Raw genomic sequence first — 26930 nt, 5'->3', positions numbered from 1 at the left:
CAGGTTACAGCATCCAGAAGGAAATTTTTATTTAGCTATGTTATCTCTGACTCTGTGTCATCTGCTTAACATATTGAAAGGGTATTTTTGCCCTTGAATCACCTTAAATTATGTACATTTTTTATTTGCTTTATGGTGGTTGGATCTCAGTTTTTTTTATACAGTGCTTCAATTCCTCTACATACTGTAGATATTCAGCTAAAAAGATATAATTCTGGCTACCTGCAGCAGCCACTAGAGGGAGTGTAGGTGTGAGATGGGGAAACAGCTCTCCTTGTCTGAACACTGTTTGTGTAGATTCAATTAAATGATCTGGACTGACATTCTGCGGTTTGGCCACAAGATGCCGCTGTTTCCTAAACACAGCTACAGACTGCATATATTTCCATATTCATGAGAGGTGGAGCTACACAGAGCCCGGAGAGGAAGAAAAAGGGAGCAGCCATCTTAAAGGGAGCTGAGACTAAGGAACTGTGTCAGCAGAGGATCCGATGGCATCTAGGTGTGGGAGCATACCTCAGTGACCAGAGATGCAGCAGATCCTGTCCAGAGGAATGAGGATTGCTTCCAGAAACGCTAATAAGAGCGGAGGAAAAAAGCTACATACACTGCGGGACTGCACGCTTGTTGGAGAGGCCTTTGTTCAGTTCAGAGTCACCAGCAGAGGCAGAGCAGACCCGGGTCAGTAAGATTGTGCACGCAACTCATTACAATGTTGGCACCTAGAATACTAGAGACTGAGACCGAGCCTGTAGTTAGTTAGATAGGATTTCTGTTTGTGTCAGACCACAAGTGTTGCTAGTGTTGCTGACTGTCGTCAGTTGCATATCATTGTGGAGCACCTTTCGCAGTGATTTATGTATTTTTATATTTGCATCCACACATTATCCCATCTTATGTAGCATGTTATTGTGGTGCATGTGGTCCGCTGCCTACATCCTCCATGGTATGCATTTTTGGTGGGGATTGCCGTTAGCAACAGATCACATGCGGACGAATTGCTCCCCCGGTTATAAACGCGCCACAGTGTTTGGGGTTTTGAGCATTTCCTCCCGTTTAGGCCACTTTATTTCAGTTATTTTTCTTGATATGTTTAGAATGTGCCATTGCGTACTGCTGGTAGCATTCTGTTGCACCTGGTAGCCTGTGTCACAAGGCCTGTTATAGGTGGGGCTTACAGCCTTATCTCTCCCACTGCCTGAGTGATCTCACTATGGAGGTATGTGGGAGCTTGGCTGCAAGTTGTATCTTAGCACCTCTCAGACCGTGTTCACACTCCGTAGGTAGTTTAGTGGTAGGAACCCATGCCACGCTGAGATACCTTGACAGTGGTGCAAAATGGCTTGGATGTGTTCCTGACTGGAATACATCGGCTAAAGTCTCAGTTCTTAACATCAGCCTGAGGGATTAGCCAGTGTTGTCAGTTGCATATCATTGTGGTGCACATTTCACAGTGATTTATGTATTTTTATATTTGCATCCACACATTATCCCATCTTGTGTAGGATGCCATTGTGGTGCATGTGGTACACTGCCGACATCTCCATTGTATGCATTTTTGCTGGGGATTGACATTAGCAATGGATCACATGCAGAGGAATTGCTCCCCCAGTTATAAACACGCCAAAAGTGTTTGGGGTTTTTGAGCATTTCCTCCCATTTAGGCCACTTTATTTCAGTTATTTTTCTGTTTATTGCAAGGACTCCATAACTTAAAGTGACATTTCACACTGGAGAGTTGATAAACTTCCCACAAACTCAAGCCAGGCTGGCTTCTTGCTCAGGAGAAATACTCAGGCACGTGCTACAAGACATGTTATGGGAAGGGGAATCCTGTAGAGCACTGTAAGGTTGTAAGCTGCTGTGCTGCACCGCAGGCTAAACTGCACCACGCACCCAGTTACTCTTGTTCTTTAGGGTAATAACAGGTAAGGTGTGGCAGTTTAGTCATGCCCGCCAGTAGGTAAATTACCACGCTTTCCTCCTGCATCCATCGGAGGGCGCCGTTCTGTGCAGCACAAGGGTCTCAACCTTCAGGCTGGGTGTATGTACATTTATTGTATGTTCCCAGCATTTGTGGTTGTGTTCATTACCACGTTTAAGTAAAAGAGTTTTTTGCCAAAAGCTGGTGGTAGAGTTGTTTTCTTCGTTCGCGACTTCGCTATATCCTGGGGAGCCCACCCCGGTACACGGCTTACATAGGGACATGTTGTCATATATTGAACTTAATAAGACAGTATGAAGTAAGTTACTAGAGTCCCTCTAGTGGTGGCTAAAAGAAGTCATATATGGAGCTCTATCTATTAGAAACATAAACGTCTGACCAACTTACTGATACATTAAGAAATCAAAGCAGAATATGGCACCTAAAACTTAAATTCTACAGGTAATAGAAAATATATTTAAATACTATTTTAAAGACTTACAATGCTGTTCTAATTGGCAGTTTCCATTGGCAGTTTAATCACACCCATTAGCTTCAGTCATGCAAATGCAATCAACATCTTCCTTCCATGACTGAAGGATGTCACCAGTATTTGTTATTGCTATGAGGTCTATTAGCCTGTGATATGCATTACCCTCACAGACTAAATCCCATTCTCATATTTCAGCAGCTAAACAATCTCAGGGGATCACTAGAATTCACTGGTCCTCATATGAGCTGGTTCTGACTGACAGGACGGGAAGTAGCTCCTTCAGCAGCTTCTCAGACCAGATTGAGGCTCAGACTTCAATAAGGGAGGCCAAGCCCAAGGGTCTAATCTCTAATTCCCTTCTTGAAAAAGAATTGTAGGGGGAGAATTCTAACTATAGTCATAATGAATAATAAATATGAAGCGTAGATGGGGCAACTTGTGTATCCGTAACATTCAAGCCACTATTTAATGCTCCGCACTGAGTGAACTGACAGTAGAAGCTCAAGGAATTTAGTACAACAAGGAGCTGTGGGAGTTAACGTCCCACAAATGCATAGAAACACAATGAAGCATTAAATAAGTAATTAAAAAAAGAACAAAAGACTGGTTTCCTGCAAACTCTCATAAAACAATGTCACTAATTAGTTTTCTTAAATTAGCTTACCATTCTATATAGTCATTGGGACAAAATGCATTAAGCAGCAGCCATAATTCTAGGCTGTCGTTATATCAGCTCTTAGCTGTGCATTAAATGCAAACACTCAGCCTATAGATCTCCTCCTGTAAACTGACAACCTGGCTTGTGTAAGGAAAAATTGAGAGCATATTTCTCAGAAGACTAGTACAGATCTTGAGGGATCAAAAATAAGTGGATCGTTGCATCCTTAAGGGTACTTTCACACTAGCGTTTTTGTTTTCCGGTATTGAGTTCCTTCACAGGAGCTCCATACCAGAAAAAAAAAAAAAAAAACTGATCAGTTTTATCCTAATGCATTCAAAATGGAGAGAATTCCGTTCATTATGCATCAGGATGCATCAGTTCAGTCCATCTTATGTTCATTGGCCGGAGAAAATACCGCAGCATGCGGTCAAAAATACTGATCACTTGCTGGAATGCCGTAACCAGCGTAAATTCACATTGAAGTGTATTAGTGACAAATCAGGCATTAAGTGTTTCGGCAAAACGTATCCGGCTTTCCGGTCTGCATGCACAGACCTTTAAAAGTGCAAAAAAAAAATATTTATACCGGATCCGTTTTTCCAGATGACACCAGAGAGATGGATCCGGTATTAAAATGCATTTGTCAGACGGATCCGCATCCGGATCCGTGTGACAAATGCCATCAGTTTGCGTCCGGATTGCCTGCTGGAATCCTCTGCCGCAAGTGTGAAAGTACCCTAAATCTTATATTGGCGATAAAATATATATTTATATTGAAATATTGATTGAATTTATTAGAAATTATAGAGCTTGGTTTCAAAAAATGGTATGCTGTTAGGATACTGTCCATTATTTATCCTATGCTATTAATAACTGTACATGAACCCCTGAATTGTAAAGAGCTGCAGAATATGTTGGCGCTATATAAATAAAGATGATTAATTATTATAATGCTGTGGATCATTCGCTCTTCTGCCTTCTAAGAGGGGGGTTGGGCTGAATAAAATAGGGACAAATCCCCTGTGTGGCCTCTGTACAGGTGTTGCAGCAAGAGGAGAGGTATCGCGAGAAGACTGTGGAGTAAAACATTGAGCCACGCAGTGTTATGATATCTGTTCACCGTGTCCCCTTGTATGGCATGTGGGTTGGTTGCTGGATACTTGTGGGTGTGTATCTAGGGCCATGTGTCAGTGGAAATCCGCCTCTGTCTCGTACATACTGGCTATGGATACGTGGCGGTTTACCATTGTAGGCCATGTGGGCTGGTTGCCATGTTGCCCATACTGGACACGGATACTTGTGATGTGAACATGACCATTGTGTTTACATCTCCTCTCTGTTCAGCAAGGCGGGTTAATTGCCTCTTGCTTGCTGTGTGTTCTGTTTGCCTTGGAGGGGTTATTGCCTCTCAGTTTGTGTGCATTTTGGGCTAATGAGCTCAGCTATATATTCTGCCTGTCTATCCCACCCCTTGGCTGGGCCACATCAGCAGTTCCTGTATTTGCTTCTGTGTGCCTGTTCAATCCTTGCCTGTCTGTCTCTATGTCTGATATGAGTCCGTTATCATGTGTGACCTGACCCTGCTTGTGTTCCTCTCGTAGTCTGTTGGTGTTGCCCTGTTAGTTTGGTCTCAGTTTAGTTCTGTTCATGTTTTGTCATCCATTCTGATGCGTCTGCTTTTGTTCCATTCTGCCTGTTGTGGTGTCCAGACTGGTGTTCCAAAGACTTACATTTTAGTCTTGGTGACTGTTCAGACTGTGCCTGTGGTTTTGGTGCGTTTTCCTGATTCCTTTGTTTCAGGTGCTTGCACAAGAGTTCATGAGTCCAAGGTGCACCAGGACCATCCAGGAGGCAGTGGCCTGGTCGCTAACCGGCAGCAAAGTTCACACCCCTGTATAGAGGTTAAAGGGTGAATACTGGGGAGGCGCCAGAATAATGCTCTTAGGGTTTGGTCCAACGTCAAACAGGTTACTTAATACAGTGGTTCCGCATTACTACTGATTTGTCTGGATCCGTAACACAGTAATCTTTATTCTGACAATTAGGCAAATCTGTGGTTGCAGATGCAACGTAAGAAAGACAAGACCACCACACCTCCCTGATATTCCACCTATATGGGTCACGCAGGTTTGTCAATATTATTTTAAAACATAGCTGACCCGTGTGTGAACTTACGTCTGGATGCTTCTAATCAGCCATGGAATTTATGACATACAAATATTGGTCGTGTGTGTCACTGATTAACTGTGCTACTTAAAGGGGTGCTACAATGCTCCCGCTTGCCCTGCGCTGTATCGCGCAGGGCAATGATTTAAATCCGGTGTCTCAGTATGGGAATGCTAGGCGGAGATGTCACCAGCACTAATGGGCAGTGTTTAGAACTGCCCTAGCCTGTAAAACAGAGACAGTGCACTATAGACTGCCCATTACTGCTGATGACGTCACCAGGATCACTGCTAGGCGGAAGCCTCCGTCAAGCGGTGTAAAAACAAAACAGCCCTTGCCCTGCGCAATGCAGCACATGGCAAGGGGGACCAGCGGAACATGAAATGCTCCGATGCTCCACTCATACGGGCTGAATGAGTGAAGACGGGGTTATGTCTGGGTTCAGCTCTGAACATGGACAACCACTTTAAAGGAGAAATGAGAGGTATGGTTCAACAAGTATCAGAAACAGCACAAGAGTACCGCTGGCAGTAAAGGAAAAAAGAGAAAAACGATCCAGCACTCCTGAAATTGTTTCAGCCGTCGGTTCTCTTATTGCGGTGATAAAAATTCGTACAGTGGTACAACCTCCATATGTGTCCTTCGCAGTCTATGCGTTTCAAACTTAGCAGTTCTTATTCATGACTCCATGTGGAACTTTAGTCCATGTAAAATATATATAGACTCCTGAGGAAAAAGGGTTCCTCCTCTATGGGGGAGGAAACCACTCGGGGGTTTAAATTATCTAGCTGGATCCAAAAGTCTACATGGTAGCTGAAAACATTATCACACGTGATTAATTAAAACTGTGATTCCCAACAGTGAAACATACAAAACACAGTTAACACTAAAAAAAAAGCAAAAAATGACATATATATATATATATATATATATATATATATTCACAAATAAAATCATTGAGAAACTGGATCTAAGCCATGTGTTTGTCCAGTAGTCCGATTATCTGTGTCAGGTACCGTATTTTTCGCCCTATAAGACGCACCAGCCCATAAGACGCACCTAGGTTTTTGGGGAGGAAAATAAGAAAAAAAAAATTTTTAACCAAAAGGTGTGCTGTGGGTTTGGAACGAATGGTGGTCTCTGGATGGCACTATTACTGGGGATCTGTGGATGACTGACACTTATGTGGGGGATCTGTGGATGACGGACACTGTTATGTGGGGGATCTGTGGATGACGGACACTGTTATGGGGGGATCTGTGGATGACGGACACTGTTATGTGGGGGATCTGTGGATGACGGACACTGTTATGTGGGGGATCTGTGGATGACGGACACTTATGGGGGGATCTGTGGATGACGGACACTGTTATGGGGGGGATCTGTGGATGACTGACACTGTTATGTGGGGGATCTGTGGATGACGGACACTGTTATGGGGGATCTGTGGATGACGGACACTGTTATGGGGGGATCTGTGGATGACGGACACCAGTGGCGTAGGGATCGCCATAGCAACCATAGCAGTGGCTATGGGGCCCTACGCCACTGGGGGCCCGTCCGGACCGCATGCTTTTTTTAAATTTTTTTATTAATACACTCACACAGGCAGCCGGCAGCCAGCAGCCAGGCCCGACCGCCCGCCCACTGGGCGGGGCGCGGGCGGTCCGCGGCTCGGGCCTGGCTGGGGGGGAAGGCGGAGAGGACAGTGAGTGGACTGTAGAACTGTTGCACTAGCACTGCCGGCTGCCGCACAACTTAAGGAGTGTCTGGAGGGACTGGAGAACATGAGGTAGGTGGACGCGGTGGAGGGGGCCGGAATGGGGGCGTAGCGGAGGCGGAGCCAGGCTGGCACCAGCGCCGCAGACCGCACTGCACTTGCCTCTGTGGAAATTGAAGAGAAGCGCCGTAATCTCGCACAGGCGCACTGGCCTCTGCCAATGCGCCTGTGCGAGATTACGGCGCTTCTCTTCAATTTCCACAGAGGCAAGTGCAGTTAATAAATTAGGTAGGAAGCGGCTCTTGGTGGGGGGGATATCTGTGGAGGACACTGAAGGGGGGGGGGATCTGTGGAGGACACTGAAGGGGGGGGATCTGTGGACGACAATGAAGGGGGGGATCTGTGGACGACACTGAAGGGGGGGATCTGTGGACAACACTGAAGGGGGGGATCTGTGGACGACACTGAAGGGGGGATCTGTGGACGACACTGAAGGGGGGATCTGTGGACGACACTGAAGGGGGGATCTGTGGACGACACTGAAGGGGGGATCTGTGGACGACACTGAAGGGGGGATCTGTGGACGACACTGAAGGGGGGGATCTGTGGACGACACTGAAGGGGGGGATCTGTGGACGACACTGAAGGGGGGGATCTGTGGACGACACTGAAGGGGGGATCTGTGGACGACACTGAAGGGGGGATCTGTGGACGACACTGAAGGGGGATCTGTGGAGGACACTGAAGGGGGGATCTGTGGAGGAAACTGAAGGGGGAACTGTGGAGGACCCTGAAGGGGGGATCTGTGGAGGACCCTGAAGGGGGGATCTGTGGAGGACCCTGAAGGGGGGATCTGTGGAGGACCCTGAAGGGGGGATCTGTGGAGGACCCTGAAGGGGGGATCTGTGGAGGACACTGAAGGGGGGATCTGTGGATGACACTGAAAGGGGGGTCTGTGGACGACACTGAAGGGGGGAGATCTATTGGACGACACTTAGGGGGGGATCTGTGGACGACACTTAGGGGGGATCTGTGGACAACACTTAGGGGGATGTTCGGATGGGAGCTCTGGAAGGGGTGGGAGGTCCGATAGTTATGTGGGGGTGGGAGATCCGGGAGGGGGGGCCCATAATTTTTTTTGCTATGGGGCCCAGTCATTTCTAGCTACGCCCCTGACGGACACTGTTATGGGGGGATCTGTGGATGACTGACACTGAAGGGGGGGATCTGTGGACGACACTGAAGGGGGGGATCTGTGGACGACACTGAAGGGGGGGATCTGTGGACGACACTGAAGGGGGGATCTGTGGACGACACTGAAGGGGGGATCTGTGGACGACACTGAAGGGGGGATCTGTGGACGACACTGAAGGGGGATCTGTGGACGACACTGAAGGGGGGATCTGTGGAGGACACTGAAGGGGGATCTGTGGAGGACCCTGAAGGGGGGATCTGTGGAGGACCCTGAAGGGGGGATCTGTGGAGGACCCTGAAGGGGGGATCTGTGGAGGACCCTGAAGGGGGGATCTGTGGAGGACCCTGAAGGGGGGATCTGTGGAGGACACTGAAGGGGGGATCTGTGGATGACACTGAAAGGGGGGTCTGTGGACGACACTGAAGGGGGGAGATCTATTGGACGACACTTAGGGGGGGATCTGTGGACGACACTTAGGGGGGATCTGTGGACGACACTTAGGGGGATGTTCGGATGGGAGCTCTGGAAGGGGTGGGAGGTCCGATAGTTATGTGGGGGTGGGAGATCCGGGAGGGGGGGCCCATAATTTTTTTTGCTATGGGGCCCAGTCATTTCTAGCTACGCCCCTGACGGACACTGTTATGGGGGGATCTGTGGATGACTGACACTGTTATGGGGGGGATCTGTGGATGACGGACACTGTTATGGGGGCATCTGTGGCTTGCACTATTACAGGGGGATCTGTGGATGGCATTGTTACAGGGGGGGGGGAATCTGTGGATGGCACTGTTATGGGCTGGGGGGGATCTGTGGGTGGCACTGTTATATATGTGCCATCCACAAACCCCCCCCCAGCCCATAACTGTGCCATCCACAGACCCCCCCCCCGCCCATAACTGTGCCATCCACAGATCGCCCCCGCCGCCAGTATACTAAAATAAGATGTTATATTCAATTTATACTTATTAAACATGCCCCCTCAGTCCTATTTCTACCTTACATCCGAATCGCTGCTGTAGAATGCAGGCAGTCAGGACGGGCGGCCGGCGCGTCTCTTACTGACGTCACTTGCCTGCGCCGCCTGCTTCATTCATAAAGTAGGCGGCGCAGGCACGTGACAAGAGTTACGCTGCCGCCTGCCCGCCCGGCCTGAATTCTACTGCCGCGATTAGGATGTAAGTTAGTAATAGGACTAAGGGGGCAAGTTTAATAACTATTATTTGAAAATTACATCCTATATTAGTATACTGGAGCGGCGGGGCGGTGCTATACTACACTGACTGCACCGCCCCGCCGCTATTGCCAGCCCCAGCTCCTACTCCCAGTCCCTCCCCGAGTCCCGGCTCACTGATACATCGCTGCCAGCGATGTAAAACTGCACGCATTCGCCCCATAAGACGCAGGGGCATTTCACCCCCATTTTGGGGGAAGAAAGAGTGCGTCTTATGGGGCGAAAAATACGGTACATTAAATTTAATCTTGGTCAATCGAAAATTATATGACATAAAATAGGAAACAGGGAAAAACAACTAAGAATTATATCATGGACTTGATCCTGTAATACCAGAAAGAAGAGGGGAAAAAAAAGAGAAGAAAGCCTAATAGAAGTGCATTAATTCCTTCTTGTAATTCAGGCCTTTGGGATATCTGGTTTTTAATCTGAATATCCAAAAAGCCTCTCTCTGTAGCAGTATTCTTTTGACATTGCCACCTCTTAAAGGAGACAACACTTTTCCTATTCCAAAGGCACTAAAGGTATGTGCACTTCTATTATGTCTATCTACAAAATGTTTGGCAGCCCCTGAAATGTTCACATAGGATGTGTTATTTATATAGTAGAGATGCTCCAGTATTCTAGTCTTCGATTTTCGTGTGGTGCTCCCCACATATAAAAGATCACACTGGGTACATCTAATGATATAAATAACTATTGGAATTGATGTAGGATTTTATTGCAAAGTCTGAACAGTGTTCTGAATCACTAAAGGTTTTTGTGGGTGTGGTGTACCTGTGCATGGGTGTCCTCCACAGCGTGCAAAACCTTTGTATCCTAACCAGGCGTGAACATTGGCCTTAGAAAAGAAAGAAGGTGGAAAAGAAAGAAGGTGACAAAACAGATGCTACTGTAGAGGAGCGTCTGGGGACCACTCTGCAGCCCCCTGCCAGAAGACCATACAGGGCGACAGATAGAAATACTGCCTTGGACAATCCTCTTAATAGCCTCAAATTGCCTGCTGTATGTTAATGTTAGAGTAGGTACAGCTGTATTATTTGTAGATTTTTTATTTTTCTTCCCAAATAATAAACCCTTGCGATCTTTGCAACGGGCGATATTATTACCTCTGGTTATCATCCATTGAGGATATCCTCGTTCCAAAATTCGCTTGATTATTGTTATACATTCCTGATTGTAGGCTACTTCGCTGTTACAGTTTCTTCTGGCCCTAATAAATTCTCCCACTGGTACTGATTTAATCGTGTATTGGATGGTGACTATTAGCTCTTAGGATGGTATTTCCTGAAACTGGCTTGCGATAGGTGGAAGTAATGATTTCCTGATGTGGTATGCCTAAAAGCGTCAGATCAAGAAAATTCATGGATGTACTATTGTATGAAAATGTGAATTTTAAATTATAAGGATTATTATTTAAGTACTACATGAAAGAGAGTATGGCAGGCATATCACCCCTCCAGATAAGGAGCAGGCCATCGATGTACCTGCCATATCACTCAGACACGTAGGGGTTATCAACAGAAAAAAAATAATGTTCCTCCCAATAGGACATTACCAAGTTGGCTAAAGAAGCGGAAAATTTTGCCCCCATCAAAACCACCCATATCTGAAAATAGAACAAACCACAAAAAGAAAAAAAATTGTGGGTTAATAAAAATTCAGTAACTTCCAAAATAAAATCAATATGTTTTTCCTTGTGATTACTGTATTTGTGTAAATGATATTCCAAAGAGAACAGAACCACTTCATGTGGTATAGAAGGATAGAGGGATATTACATCTGTGGACAACCAAGTAAAATCTGGTGACCACTGTTTATTTTTTTTTTAAGTTTAACTCTTTTATTGAGTAATATCGCAGATACAGAAATAATGTTTCATGAAAATAGAGACGACAATAAGTCTCTAGCATATTACAATCAGTTCTTCAATGAGCAATATTGCAATAAACATTACCTCAATAATGGGGATAGGGGAGAACAACTGGTCACATGTTAATGCGCTAAATTAGGAAAGAGCCAACAGATAAATGAGTACACTTTCATTAGGGTAAATTTATCACCTGAGGCGGGTTAGGCAAGCAATCTCCAGTAATCGCGAAACTGCAACGTATTGTGTAAGTGGCTGAAGTTAACAATCTATCTCGAAAGCCTTATCACTTGTCAGAGGGAGTAAGCCCTCAAGAGTTTTGGGCCATATATCCTCTAAAGGACTTCCACTCCTTCCATGTCTTGTCGAATTTATGGTGAGATCTTTCTTCCCAGGAGGAAATCTCCTCAAGACGAAATATATGATCGATCTTAAGGAACCATTTCTCCATGGTTGGGACCTCAGGAGAAAGCCACATGGTTGGGACCAAGAGTTTGGCAGCACTTAACAGGTATTTAAACAGTTTTAAGTTGGGATTAGAGAGGGTTGAAGGAAATAGGTTCAGAAGGGCTATTTCAGGAGAGGCAGGGTAGTTGGTTCCACAAATCTGGTTTCCTTGTCTGAATATTTTTTCCCACCAGGTTAGAATTTTAGGGCACCTCCACCATATGTGTATGTATGTGCCTCTATCCTCGGAGCACCTCCAGCACATATCCGAAGCCGAAGCAGAGTATAGACATGTTTTATCAGGGGTTTTGTACCACCTTGAGATTATTTTGTAATTATTCTCTTGAGTCCTCACGCATCTAGACGCATTATGTGGGGAGATATAAATCTCATGGATTTCGTTACTTTGAAAGGTTTTGTTTAGATCTTTTTCCCACAAGTGGAGACCACTGTTTATTAAAGAGACTTCTGAGTACAGCCCCCGTATCCTTCAAATACCCTGGGACTCTAGTTAACAGTGTTTGCAATATCATATCCATCCATTCTCCTAGTACCAGTGGTGGCTCTGCTAATGATGCTATCAAGCATGTAATCTGCTCCTTGATGCACAGGTATCAGTGCCTACAATTATGCCCTTTCAGGACCTTCTCAAGGCCTGCTTAGTGATGTCAACATCTTTCAGTCAGCTTGCAGTATTGTGGCAATCCTGCTATCCAGGCAGTGCCTTTAGCACCATCCAAAGGTGCACCAGAGGCCTAAAAATCCCAAAGAAGCAACTCCACTTCTGACGGAGCACATCCTGACAGGGCGATGCACAGTAACGTGCAGCCAGCCCCTCCTCCTCTTTGGCAGGAATAACATCCCTCAAAGGGAACCTGTCACCTGGATTTTGGGTATAGAGCTGAGGACATGGGTTACTAGATGGCCGCTAGCACATCCGCAATACCCAGTCCCCATAGGTCTGTGTGCTTTTACTGTGTAAAAAAAAAGATTTTATACATATGAAAATTAACCTGAGATGTGTCAGAGCTTGAAATTATGACTCTTCTCTGGTCACACAAGTAAGATATGACTCTTGTATGCTAATTAGCATAAAAGGCGGGAAGTACAAAAATGCATAATACTTATTGAATTCGTCTGCAAATGAAATTAAAAGTGTAATTTATATGTTTAGGGTAACACAATGAACATTTAGAAGCGCTCAGTGAGGGTAGCATAGTAGAGGTGACAGGTTCCCTTTAAATAATCTCTGCCACCAGGTCCATGAGAGGAACACCAGTCTGTATTACAATACAGGTTGTTGTTCAGGCATTATTCAAGATCAGTACTCAAATATTCAACTTTAGAGTTGAGCGGACACCTGGAAGTTCAGGTTCAACGGGTTCGGACGAAGTTCACAAAAAAGTTTGAGTTCGGACCCAAACTTTGGAGCACTAAAATGGCTCTAAAAAGGCATGGAAAGGGCTAGAGGGCTGCAAAAGGCAGCAAAATGTGGTTAAGAGCATGGCAAGTGCTCTGCAAACAAATGTGGATAGGGAAATGACTTAAAATAACATAAAATACGTAAAAATAAAAAATAATTATCTTGATCTAGGAGGAGGCGGTGGATGTGGCGGTGGAAGCGGTTGTGGAGGAGGAGGAGGTAGCCAACACAGTTTTTTAATTTTGCTTTTTTATTTATTTAATTTTTACTTTATTTATTATTATTTTTTATTTGGGTAGACCCCAAAACATTGGGAAATATAAAAACTAAAACAAATAGAAAGTGCGCTGGAGTACAACAATGGCTGGGTGAGGCCGATATACATGTCTATTCTGCACAAGGTACGGACAAGTCCTGTGGGATCACTGGTTCATTTTAATGAATGTGAGCTTGTCCACATTGGCTGCTGGACAGCCCCAGCTGTATTGTCAACTTCTTCCTCCTCCTCTGCCTTCGTCTTGTGCTTCCACTGTGCCCCCGCTGTCAGGTAGGAATGCCATCAGCAGCGCATCTACCAGCATGTGCTTGTACTTGCGCATCTTCCGATCACGCTCCATTGATGGAATAAAGGACGGTACGTTGTCCTTGTAACGGGGATCCAGCATCCTGGCCACCCAGTAATCAGCACAAGTTAGAATGTGGCCAACTCGGCGGTCGTTGCGGAGACACTGCAGTATGTAATCGCTCATGTGTGCCAGGCTGCCAAGAGGCAACAAAAAGCTGTCCTCTGTGGGAGGTGTATCGTCTGTGTCCTCTGTAAGCCCCCAGCCACGGACCAGTGATGCCCATGAGCTGGTATGGGTGCCACCATGCTGTGAACATGGTTCCTCCTCCTTCATCTCCTCCTCCTCCACCTCGTCATACTCCAAAACTGTGCCCTGGCTGGACAATTGTGTACCTGGCGTATGTTGGTGCAGGAACACACCATCAGAGCCACTTGTGAATGATTGGCCTGAAACCATTGTAAATGATCCCTCTTCCTCCTCCTCCTGAGTGCCACATCCTCTTCCATCATAGCCCGAAGCGTTTATTCAAGGAGGCATAGAAGTGGGATAGTAACGCTGAGAACGGCGTTATCGGCAAAGGCAATGTTAGTGGAGTACTCAAAACAGCGCAACAAGGAACACAGGTCTCGTATGGAGGCCCACTCATTGGTGGTGAAGTGGTGCTGTTCTGCAGAGCAACTCACCTGTGCGTGCTGCAGCTGAAAATCCACTATCGCCTGCTGCTGCTCGCAAAGTCTGGCCAGCATGTGGGCACATTGCATATGAGGCGGTGAGCGGGAAGGCCGAGGTTACGCTGAAGTGCTGGCAGGCAAGCAGCAGGGTGGGAGCTGCACCACCAAATTCAGCACATGCGACAGGCAAAGGATGTGCATACAACCAGCTAGGCCCAGAGCTGCTAAGAGATTTCGCCCGATATTACACACCACCAGGCAGCGCTTGAGGCTCACTGGCACCATCCACTCATTGGTCTGTTGTTCCATCCCGCCCATAGCCCCAAAACAGATACGTTTTAAAACTGCCTGCTATTGTTTACCCCTGGCTGTGCTAAAGTTGGTGGTGAAGGTGTTACGCTAACCGGAGGAGGAGGTGGTAGAGGATGAGGAAGCGGAGTAGGAGGAGGAAGCAACAGGAGGCAAAGCGAAACGCCCTGCAATCCTCGGTGGTGGAAGGACATGCGCCAAACTACTATCCAACTCAGGCCCAGACGCCACTGCATTTACCCAGTGAGCTGTTAGGGAGATATAACTTCTCTGACCGTGTTTACTGGTCCACGTATATATAATTAGCTGGACCTTGCCACAGATGGCATTGCGCAGTGCACAACTGATTTTGTCCCCCACTTGGTTGGGCAGGGAAGGGATGGCTCGCCTGGAAAAGTAGTGGCGGATGGGCACAACTTACTGTGGGACAGCCACTGCCATCAGATTCATAAAACTGTCCGTGTCATCCAAACGGAATGCCAGCATTTCAAAGGCCAGGAATTTGGAAATGCTGGCATTCAGGGCCAGGGATTGCGGGTGGGTAGGGTAGGGGGGTACTTCCTCTTTCATTCCAGTGTTTGGGAGATAGACAGCTAAACGCTTCCATGGGACATTGTGAAGTGACCCAGGTGGTGGCTTTGCTGGCACATCCTCTGTTTGCGGTGTGGCAGGTGCCACTGTCACTCCAGAGGGTGATGAAGAGGCCAAGACTGCAGCAGAAGAGGAATCAGGAGGAGCCAGAGACCTTTCTTGGTTTTTGAGTTGTCTACTCCACTGCAGCTCGTGCTTTGCACTTAGATGCCTGGTCATGCAGGTTGTGCTCAGGTTGAGAACGTTTATGCCTCACTTCAGGCTGTGATTGCACAGCGTGCAAACCACTTGTGTCTGGTCATCAGCACATTGTCTGAAGAACTGCCACTCCTTGGTGCTGGCTTTGGTGTGCTCAGTCCCTTGCTGCGGTGGGCAGTAGCAGGCGTACTGTCTGGGGGATGGCAGCTCCATTTTTGCACCCTGCCCCCTCTTGCTGTGCTGGTGGCTCTGTGCAACCATCGCGTCTTCCTCCGAACTACACAGGTCACTCGCATGACCTTGATTCCATGTGGAGTCGAGGACCTTATCATCCTCCACAACATCTTCCACCCAGCCTTCACCCCTGCCCTCTTTGTTGGTCTGCACACTGCAGAAAGCCACAGCACTTGGCACCTGTGTTTTGTCATATTCCGAGACGTGCTGCGGTAGTCCTCCCATGTACTCATCCTGAAACATAAGTGTTTGGGCATCGGTGTATTACTCATACAGCCAATGCATTCCAATACAGAAGTATTGGAATGCATTGTTAAGGGGATCAGACCCCCAAAAGTTGAAGTCACAAAAAATAAAGTGAAAAAAAGTTGAAAAGAATAAATCTGTAAAGAATAAATCAAGGCAACTGGACGTACTGTAGATTTCTTGAAAACATTTCACTCGTTCTTCCAACGAGCTTTCTCAATTCTGAGTGACTGTACAAGAATTCTCTGGGAATAAATATGTAACTGAATTAACATCTGGTAAATATACCCAGCATGGGGTCAGAGGTCATTATATCGAGCATGGGGTCAAAGGTGTTGATTCCATTATCCTATTTGGAGTCAGTAGGTGATAAAGACTTCCCAGAAAAAGGTGTAAAGACAGCATTGTATGTGGCAGACAATAGATGTCTAACCCTCCCGCCTCTATTCAAGCTTGGCTTCTCCATTTTTACGTAGATGGCCTACCAGCCCCTGTTTTCGGCATCTGAGGTTGAAACGCAGGTGGTATCTATAGTCTGCCAGTTTTCTTGCTGTCTTTTCATATTCTCGTACAAGTTTAAGGGTTTTCTCTCCAAAATGTGTTGCAATATGTCTGTGAAGGTTCTCATTTATCCAGGTCATGGTATATCTGTAAAGAATAAATCAAGGCAACTGGACGTACTGTAGATTTCTTGAAAACATTTCACTCGTTCTCAAGAAGAATAAAGTTTTCCCCAAAAAATGAAAAGTTTCAAGTAAAAAAAACAACAACATTTTCCCCAAATAAAGCAAAAAAAAAAATGGTAAAAAATAGTGAAAAGTTGACATATTAGGTATCGGCGCGTCCATATTGACCGGTTCTATAAAAATATCACATGACCTAACCCATCAGATAAACACTGTAAAAAAATAAAAACTGTGCTAAATAAACCATATTTTTGTCATCATTACATCACTAGAAGTACAACAGCAAGCGATCAAAAAGGGGTATGCCCATCAAAATAGTACCAATCTAACCATCACCTAATCCCACAAAAAATGAGCCCCTAAGACAATCGCGCAAAAAATTAAAATAAATATGGGTCAGACTATGGAGACACTAAAACATTATTTATTTATTTTTTAAAAAAGCTGTTATTGTGTAAAACTTAATTAAATAAAAAAAGTCTACACCTTACATCACAAAAAGTGTAATAGCAAGCGATAAAAAAGTCATATGCACCCCAAAATAGTGCCAATAAAACTGTCATCTCATACCGCAAAAAATTAGACCCTATCTAAGATAATCTTCCAAAAACTGAAAAAAACTATGGCTCTCAGAATATTGAGACACTAAAACATGATTTATTTATTTATTGTTTTCAAAAATGATATTATTGTGTAAAACTTACATAAATAATTAAAAAGTATACATATTAGGTATTGCCAAGTCCGTAATAACCTGCTTTATAAAAATATCACATGACCTAACCCCTCAGATGAATACCGTAATTTTTATTTTTTAAAGGGTGTAAAAAAAAAGCCATTTTTTGTCACCTTACATCACAAAAAGTGTAATAGCAAGCGATCAAAAAGTCATACGCACCCCAAAATAGTGCCAATCAAACCGTCACCTCATCCCGAAAAAAATTTGCTCCTACACAAGACAATCGGCAAAAAAAAATATATATACCGGTATATATATGGATTTCAGAATGTGGAGACACTAAAGATTTTTTTTTTAATGCCTTGTTATGTAAAACTGAAATAAACAACCATATTTGGTATTGTCGCATCCGTAACAACCTGCTCAATAAAAATACCACATGATCTAACCTGTCAGATGAATGTTGTAAATAAAAATATTTAAAAACTGTGCCAAAACAGCCATTTCTTGTTACCTTGCCTCACAAAAAGTGTAATATAGCGCAACCAAAAATCATATGTACCCTAAAACAGTACCAACAAAACTGCCACCCTATCCTGTAGTTTCTAAAATGGGGTCACTTTTTGGGAGTTTCTACTCTAGGGGTGCATTAAATGGGACACTGTGTCAAAAAGCCAGTCCAGCAAAATCTGCCTTCCAAAAACCGTATGGCATTCTTTTCTTTCAGAGCCCTGCCATGTGCCCGTACAGCAGTTTACGACCACATATGGGGTATTTCTGTAAACTTTAGAATCAGGGCCATAAATTTTGAGTTTTGTTTGGCTGTTAACACTTGCTTTGTAACTGGAAAAAAAAAGATTAAAATGGAAAATCTGCCAAAAAAGTAAAATTTTGAAATTGTATCTTTATTTTCCTTTAGTTCTTGTGGAACACCTAAAGGGTTAACAAAGTTTGTAAAATCAGTTTCGAATACCTTGAGAGGTGTAGTTTGTAAAATGGGGTCATTTTTAGGTGGTTTCTATTATGTAAGCCTCACATAGTGACTTCAGACCTGAACTGGTCCTGAAAAAGTGGGTTTTAGAAATTTTCTTCTAAACTTCTAAGCCTTCTAACGTCCCCAAAAAATAAAATGGCATTCACAAAATGATCCAAACGTGAAGTAGACATATGGGGAATGTAAAGTAATAACTATTTATGAGGTATTACTATCTATTATAAAAGTAGAGAAATTGAAATTTGGAAATTAGCTAATTTTTGAAAATGTTTGGTAAATTTGGATTTTTTATAAATAAAATTTTCTTTTTTTGACTCAATTTTACCACTGTCATGAAGCACAATACGTGACGAGAAAACAATCTCAGAATGGCCTGGATAAGTAAAAGCGTTTTAAAGTTATTCACACATAAAGTGACATTGGTCAGATTTGCAAAAAATGGCCTGGTCCTTAAGGTGAAAATGAGCCCGGTCCTTCAGGGGTTAACGGTTTTATTGGACTGACAAAAATGCAGCTCAGCCTGCAAATGTACTATCTAGCCCAAAAAAGTGGGTTTTTTTCAAACGACAATGTAACAGCAGTATTTAACGGTTTTATTGGACTATCAGAAATGCAGAGCAGGCCGCAAATTTACTATCTAGCACAAAAAGTTTTTTTTTTTAAACAACAATATAACAGCAGTATTTAACGGTTTTATTGGATTGTCAGAAATGCAGAGCAGGCCGCTAATATACTATCTAGCACAAAAAGGGTATTTGACGCTCTCCTAATTTTTTGCGGTCACCCACCAAAGTAACAGACATTTTTACTAAATTTAGTTCCCTGTCAGCAATGCAGGGGTTTTTCAACGGCAAAAATAAGTTAATGTCACCCACTAATAGAACAGAAAAATTTTAGAAATGTAAGTCCCTGTCACCTATACAGAGCAAGTGTTTTTGATCCACAATGTCCCAGTTGTATTCACTAATTATATTTCTCTATCAGATTTGCAGTGCAGGCCGCAAAGGTACTTTATGGAAAAAAAAATAATATGATCTTTTTTCACCCACAGTGAAACAGTAGTGATTGAATATTGGTCTTATATTCGTCGAAATCGAATATTCGTCATTATTCTATTTATCGCGACTAATATGCGATTTCATTATTTGGTGTATTGTGATTTTAACTGTATAAGGCAACTTTCCTATTGGTTGGCTAATGGCTATATGTGTATTTTACGAATATTCACAATATTGCTATATATTCTTGTTTTAGAATATGACGAATATTCTAAAAAACAAAGTTATAGCAATATAGCGAAATATTCGTAAAATACACATATAGACTGCAATTTTTTTATAGTCTAATTTTTTTGTCTCTTCTGCACTTCAGATTTGGAAAAAAAATGACACTATTAAAAAAAATACTATAGCACTATATTAGCTAAATTGCAGTCTATACACTCACCTAAAGAATTATTAGGAACACCTGTTCTATTTCTCATTAATGCGATTATCTAGTCAACCAATCACATGGCAGTTGCTTCAATGCATGTAGAGTTGTGGTCCTGGTCAAGACAATCTCCAAAACTCCAAACTGAATGTCAGAATGGGAACGAAAGGTGATTTAAGCAATTTTGAGCATGGCATGGTTGTTGGTGCCAGACGGGCCGGTCTGAGTATTTCACAATCTGCTCAGTTACTGGGATTTTCACGCACAACCATTTCTAGGGTTTACAAAGAATGGTGTGAAAAGGGAAAATCATCCAGTATGCGGCAGTCCTGTGGGCGAAAATGCCTTGTTGATGCTAGAGGTCAGAGGAGAATGGGCCGACTGATTCAAGCTGATAGAAGAGCAACGTTGACTGACGTTACAACTGAGGTATGCAGCAAAGCATTTGTGAGGCCACAACACGCACAACCTTGAGGCGGATGGGCTACAACAGCAGAAGACCCCCCCGGGTACCACTCATCTCCACTACAAATAGGAAAAAGAGGCTACAATTTACACGCGCTCACCAAAATTGGACTGTTGAAGACTGGAAAAATGTTGCCTGGTCTGATGAGTCTCGATTTCTGTTGAGACATTCAAATGATAGAGTCTGAATTTGGCGTAAACAGAATGAGAACATGTATCCATCATGCCTTGTTACCACTGTGCAGGCTGGTGGTGGTGGTGTAATGGTGTGGGGGGTGTTTTCTGGGCACACTTTAGGCCCCTTAGTGCCAAGTGGCCATCGTTTAAATGCCACGGGCTACCTGAGCATTGTTTCTGATCATGTCTATCCCTTCATGACCACCATGTACCCATCCTCTGGCCCCCATAGTCACCAGATCTCAACCCAATAGAGCATCTTTGGGATGTGGTGGAACGGGAGCTTCGTGCCCTAGATGTGCATCCCTCAAATCTCCATCAACTGCAAGATGCTATCATATCAATATGGGCCAACATTTCTAAAGAATGCTATCAGCACCTTGTTGAATCAATGCCACGTAGAATTAAGGCAGTTCTGAAGGCAAAAGGGGGTCAAAAGGAACACCGTATTAGTATTGTGTTCCTAATAATTCTTTAGGGGAGTGTATGTGTATTTTACGAATATTAGCTATATTGCTATTTATTCTTGTTTTAGAATATGACAAATATTCTAAAAAACTAAGTTAGAGCAATATAGCGAATATATCCGTTATTTAGAATATTCATCTTTTTTTCAATCTGTACTCTTATTCCACTTTGGCATACTCCTCCCAGACAAGCGTCCCCGTCACCATGGGAACACCTGTGGGTTAGAATATACCATCGGATCTGAGTTTTCGCAATCTCAGGAAAAACTCAGATCCGATGGTATTTTCTAACCCACAGGTGTTCCCATGGTGACGGGGACGCTTGTTAGGGAGGAGTAGGCCGAATTTGATTAACAGTACACATTGAAAAAAAATATATATGAATATTCTAAATAACGAATATATTTGCTATATTGTTATATATTAGTTTTTTTGAATATTCATGGTTATTACAATAAAAAGAATATATGGCAATATTCAGAATATAAGACGGGCTAAGACGATTACCTCGGTCAGGCAGGCCAAGCGGGAAGAAGCACCAGTACGGCAACGGCCGGGTGCAATAATCAAAATCGCGAGTTTATCGCAGGTCTATTCAGCGGTTAATGTTAGTCTTCCATGTAAAATCAACAGTTTACAAGGTATGGGAGATCAGACATTAGTGATGTAAACTGTTGATTTTACATGGAAGACTAACATTAGCCGCTGAATAGACCTGCGATAAACTGTGGCTAAATAGAATTTAACAATCAAGTCCGCTCACCAGTCACCACCTATCAGCAGGTGTTTTTAATCCCCCTTCTAATAAGTGACTGTGACAACTAAGTCAACAGGGAGGGAGGGCGGGCAGGCTGCAGATCATGAATATGTGTCTTGGCAGACCGTATAATGCTGGTAGCCACCAAAAGTAACTTACCCAACATGACACCATCCAATAACCTGTTGTTTAGTTCCCCAAACCATCAATAACCCAGCCACAATGCTCTATAGCACATCCTCCTAACAAATTCCCGTGTTAGCTCATCGTACCTTGTAACTTCGACTAGTTCTACCCATCTATAACACTGGTTTTGGCATATTATAAAATCACAAAATGAGGAAAATACAACATGTGGATAATCATAATCCCAAGTAGATCGATACATCTCTAAATTTCTTGATCTATTACTTTGTTATGAATTCTGAGTTTTAACATTGTGTGATTATTTACAGGGCTTCCCATTCCATCGACAAAACAACGAAGACCAAAAAGGCCTTTTGTGAACGTGATGCAGGTGTCGATGGACGAAGAGTCGGAGGGAGAGCAAGCCGGACCCTCTGCAAATGTCTTGGCCACTTCCCCCCCTGATGTCTACAGTTCCCCCCTGATGTCTGCAGTTCCCGTCATGATGTCTGCACTTCATTCCCTGATGTCTGCACTTCCCCCCCTGATGTATGCGCAATGGTTGAAGTCGAGGTGAAGGAGGCCGGACCTTCTCATCCAACAGAATCTAACCACCCAGGTCAAGAAGAAGAAGAGTAGGAGGGAGAGGTGGTCTACACCCCCACCAGGAGGGTAAATATGTGCACACATCAAAATAATTCTGTATACATAAGATGTTCACATGCATCAAATGATCCCCTCACCCCCTTTCAACTCTGGAGCAAAAATGCACGTGTAAGAAATCTAAACTATAGCCGACCTTAGTTAACATGCCTACCTGTTTACCTGAGCAGCCTTTGCACCCCAGTTAGCAAGCGACTACGCCTGGGGCCCGGGGGTTTGTTGTTACATAATAGTACGTCCCTGTGCGTCCAGTCACTTCCCGCTGCGACTTACTAGTAAATTGGCCGGTTGGTAATTGTTTATAAGTCCCTACAAAGAGGGGGTCAACATAAAATACCTTACTATAAAGAAACAGAAATGCACCCTTCCATTAGGTGCACGACTGTTGTTTAGGTCCGCATCTGAGCCGCAGTTTTTAGAGCTTGGATATGGACCCATTCAATTTCATGGTACCAAAAAAAAATGCGGTCTGCAATCCGTGTGCTGCCCCCATCCGTAGCTCCGTTATCTGGTGCCTAGAAAAAATATTACCTGTCCTATTGTTGTCCATTTTGCAGGACAAGAATATGCAGTTATTGAAATGGCTGTCTGGGTGGTTATGCTAATTGCATAACGCACAGGGAAGCCTTAAGGCCCCTTTCACACGGGTGAGTATTCCGCGCAGGGTGCAATGCGTGAGGTGAACGCATTTCACCCGCACTGAATCCTGACCTATTCATTTCTATGGGGCTGTGCACATGAGCTGTGATTTTCACGCATCACTTGTGCGTTGCGTGAAAATCGCAGCATGCTCTATATTCAACGTTTTTCACGCAACACAGGCCCCATAGAAGTGAATTGGGCCGCGTGAAAATCGCAAGCATCTGCAAGCAAGTGCGCATGCGGTGCAATTTTCACGCATGGTTGCTAGGTGACAATCGGGCTGGGGACCCGATCTGTATTATTTTCCCATATAACATGGTTATAAGGGAAAATAATAGCATTATGAATACAGAATGCTAAGTAAAATAGTGATGGAAGGGTTAAAAATAATAATAATTAACTCACCGAGTCCACTTGATCACGTAGTTGCGTATCTCTTCTGTAATGTTAAGCTGCCGGCTAAGGACCTGTGGTGACGTCACATCACATGATCCAATCACATGGTCCCTCACCATGGTGAGGAACCATGTGATTGGACCATAGTGACGTCACCACAGGTCTTTTGCCAGGTCCTGAAGATAGAACAGAGACCGGCAGCTATGAAGCAGGTAAGTAAACTTTTTTTTTTTTTTTTTACCCCTCTAGCCCTAATTTACTTTGCATTCTGTATTAAGAATATTATTTTCCCTTATAACCATGTTCTAAGGGAAAATAATACAATCTACACAACACCTAACCCAAACCTAAACTTCAGTGATGAAGTCCGGGTTTGGGTCTGGGTACCAAACATGGCGATTTTTCTCACGCGGGTGCAAAACGCATTAAAAAGCTTTGCACTCGCGTGGAAAAATTGTGCATTTTACCGCAACGCATGCGCATCTTATCGGGCCCTCACATGCCACGCTCGTGTGAAAGAGGCCTAAGGGTTTTTCAGATACACCATTTACTCGCCATGCAAAACATACAATGTTTAAAATAAAATAAAAATATTGATGTAATTTAGTTTAGCAGACAATTACTGCATTGTGTGGAGTAGGAGTATAAACTCCTCAGATTTACATCAAGTTACACATGTTTATGGTCATGTTTTTTGGATTAGAGATAGTTCGGATACAGTTTAATGTTACTTTTTTGCGTAGTTTATATTTTTTAGCTACTTTAGACAATTACGCCACTTGCACACGATTGTATGCCCTCCGAGACATATGGTTTATGTGCATGCCATATGTCCCAGAGCGGCATACAACATGCGCATCATAGGTTACTATGCCAATAATGTATATTAACCATAGGTTACTATTGATGCTGTGTGCATTGGCCACCCGCGGGACGATTGTCCTGCACTCATATGAACCCAGGACTATAGTCCCACGGGTGGACGATGCAGAGAGTATCATAGTAACCTCTGTTGCTGTGTGCTCCCATGTGCACGATGTATGCGGCTCCAGGACATATAGAATGCTCATGGACCGTATATCTCAAAGGGCATACGGCCGTGTGCAAGTGGCGTAATTGTCTAAAGTGTATTAATTAAAAAGAGGACAAGCCCCCGTCATGAATCCTCCCATGTGTCAAACGGCTTCAGCATCCCATAATGGAGACTGCGCAGGCGTCGGTGTGTATCTCGGTAATGCAAGACTTCCTCACGTCCCATGCGTGCGCACCATGTGATTTCCTCCTCCCACACTGAACATATCAGACCGTTTGGTGAATAACAACGCATGACCAGCGGAACAGGATGTGGTATTGTTATTATCAGGTGACCATGGCAACCATTATCGCATATAGTAATGATGATAATAGCTACGGAACCAGAAGGTGTCTATAACGGGGCCCGCACCAAGCGTGCATATAAGTCCCATTGTGATAAGTGATCGGGGGCAAGCCCGTGCAAATTATATTAGGGAAAGGTACAGGGTCGCCCGACCCAGTACTACCAGAGCATGCGCCGCCATGTGGAACAGAGGAGAGGGGCACCAGAAACGTCACCTCTCCCCTGCTCCCTCATCCACCAACCTCTGCCCCAATTCCCAATAAGAATAAGATGATCTATTGCCATTCCATATCCTTGTATGTATAAATAAAAAAGATATATACTATTATTGTTATTGCTTCAAATCACCCCTATCCGACTGGTCACATGCAAAAATTTAATATAAAGGAAAAGAAAAAGAGCAAAAAGCACCCCCCACATGGGTACATCACAATGTCACATGAGGTATCATGTCGGGCGATGTCCTGAAATTCATGACAATAATTTCCATCCAGATATCCTGAAACATAAAAAAGAGAACAATTAATTGAGAGCACCAATCTTAACCTATACATACAGGTACAGGGCAGGGACCCCACAGGTACATGATCACACCACCCTACATTCAACATTTAATCCATTAGGCTTTAAAGTCTGCAAACGATAAATCCAGTAAAGTTCACGTTGTTTTAGTAAAATTGACCTGTCACTACCCCGTCGTGGCATGGCGACCTGGTCAATGATTCTAAAACGTAAATCTCTCTCGGTATGTTTAGCTTCCGTAAAGTGTTTAGACACTGGTAAGTCAAGTTTATTTTGTGAGTTTGCGCTCACAAAAAAAAAAAAATCGCTGTAGATCGCAGAGTTAACAACAAGTTCTGATATCAGATTATTTTCTATTCTCTCCCTCACAGCAGCAGCATCCTCTCCCTACACTAGTAACAGCAGAGTGACGTGCGGCGCTACGTGACTCCAGCTTATATAGAGCCTGGGTCACATGCTGCACTGGCCAATCACAGCCATGCCATTAGTAGGCATGGCTATGATGGCTTCTAAGGCTTCTAAGGGAACGCCATTAAATCACCGAACACCGAACTCAAACTTTTACTGAAATGTTTGGGTTCGGGTCCGGGGTCAAAAAATCTATAAAGTTTGGTACGGACCCGAACTTTACAGTTCAGGTTCGCTCAACCCTACATAGCACCCACAAAAATAATTGCTGTAGTTTGCAGATTTCCTAATCTCTCCCTCACAGCTGCAGCATCCTCTCCCTACACTAGTAAGAGCTGATGTGACGTGCGGCGCTACATGACTCCAGCTTTCAAAAAGCACCATTAAAATCGCCAAACTCGAACCCGAACTTTTACAAAAATGTTCGGGTGCAAAAAAAACTAAAGTTTGGTTCAAACCCGAACTTTACAGTTCGGGTTCGCTCAACCCTATTCAACTTCTCTACAAAATATCTCTGTAAATAAGCCGTATAATGTGAATGAGAGGGCTACGAATACCTTGCCCAATGCTGATCTAGTTCAAGGGAAATAACAAAAATTTGATGTGGATAAAGTCATCCACCATTACATGCTACCATGCCAACAACTCACAAGGGACCATTAACATGACTGCCTGCAAAACACACACTCAAAGTAGAAACTAATTATTAAAAGCTCATGCGGGTTTAAGATGTGGCCGAGTGCGTCTCTGTGAACCCTCAAGCGCAGCTTATTTGGTATTCTAAGAGCATTGTCAACACAACCAAGAAATGTTGTACGCCAGCTATGTTAGCTAGGACAGAAAGAATGTTAGCTTGTGATGTAATTTAGATATAATATATACAGTATATAGGTCATAGCGATTAAAAACAACATACAGATGCTGGATCATTTTCTTTTCTTTTATATTTATTGTCTAATGTGTACAACGTGTATCTCGTGTCAATGGGGGAGTTGTGGAATGGAAGAGAAACAATCTGATATTTTTAGAAGCAGAAAATGAATAGAAACATTAACAGTAACAAAGACAAAAGAAAACCGTTTCCACTGAAGAGTCACATGCGATCTATTAAAAGGAACCTTAACATGGTGAACTGTTTATGCATTAGCCTCTGTATGCTACATCAGATTTTTCTACTTAATGAAGGAAAAACGT

This window comes from Bufo gargarizans, chromosome 2, assembly GCF_014858855.1.
Source record: "Bufo gargarizans isolate SCDJY-AF-19 chromosome 2, ASM1485885v1, whole genome shotgun sequence".
Lineage (NCBI taxonomy): Eukaryota > Metazoa > Chordata > Amphibia > Anura > Bufonidae > Bufo > Bufo gargarizans.
The sequence above is the reverse complement of the archived record's forward strand: the minus strand, read 5'-3'. Positions refer to the sequence as shown.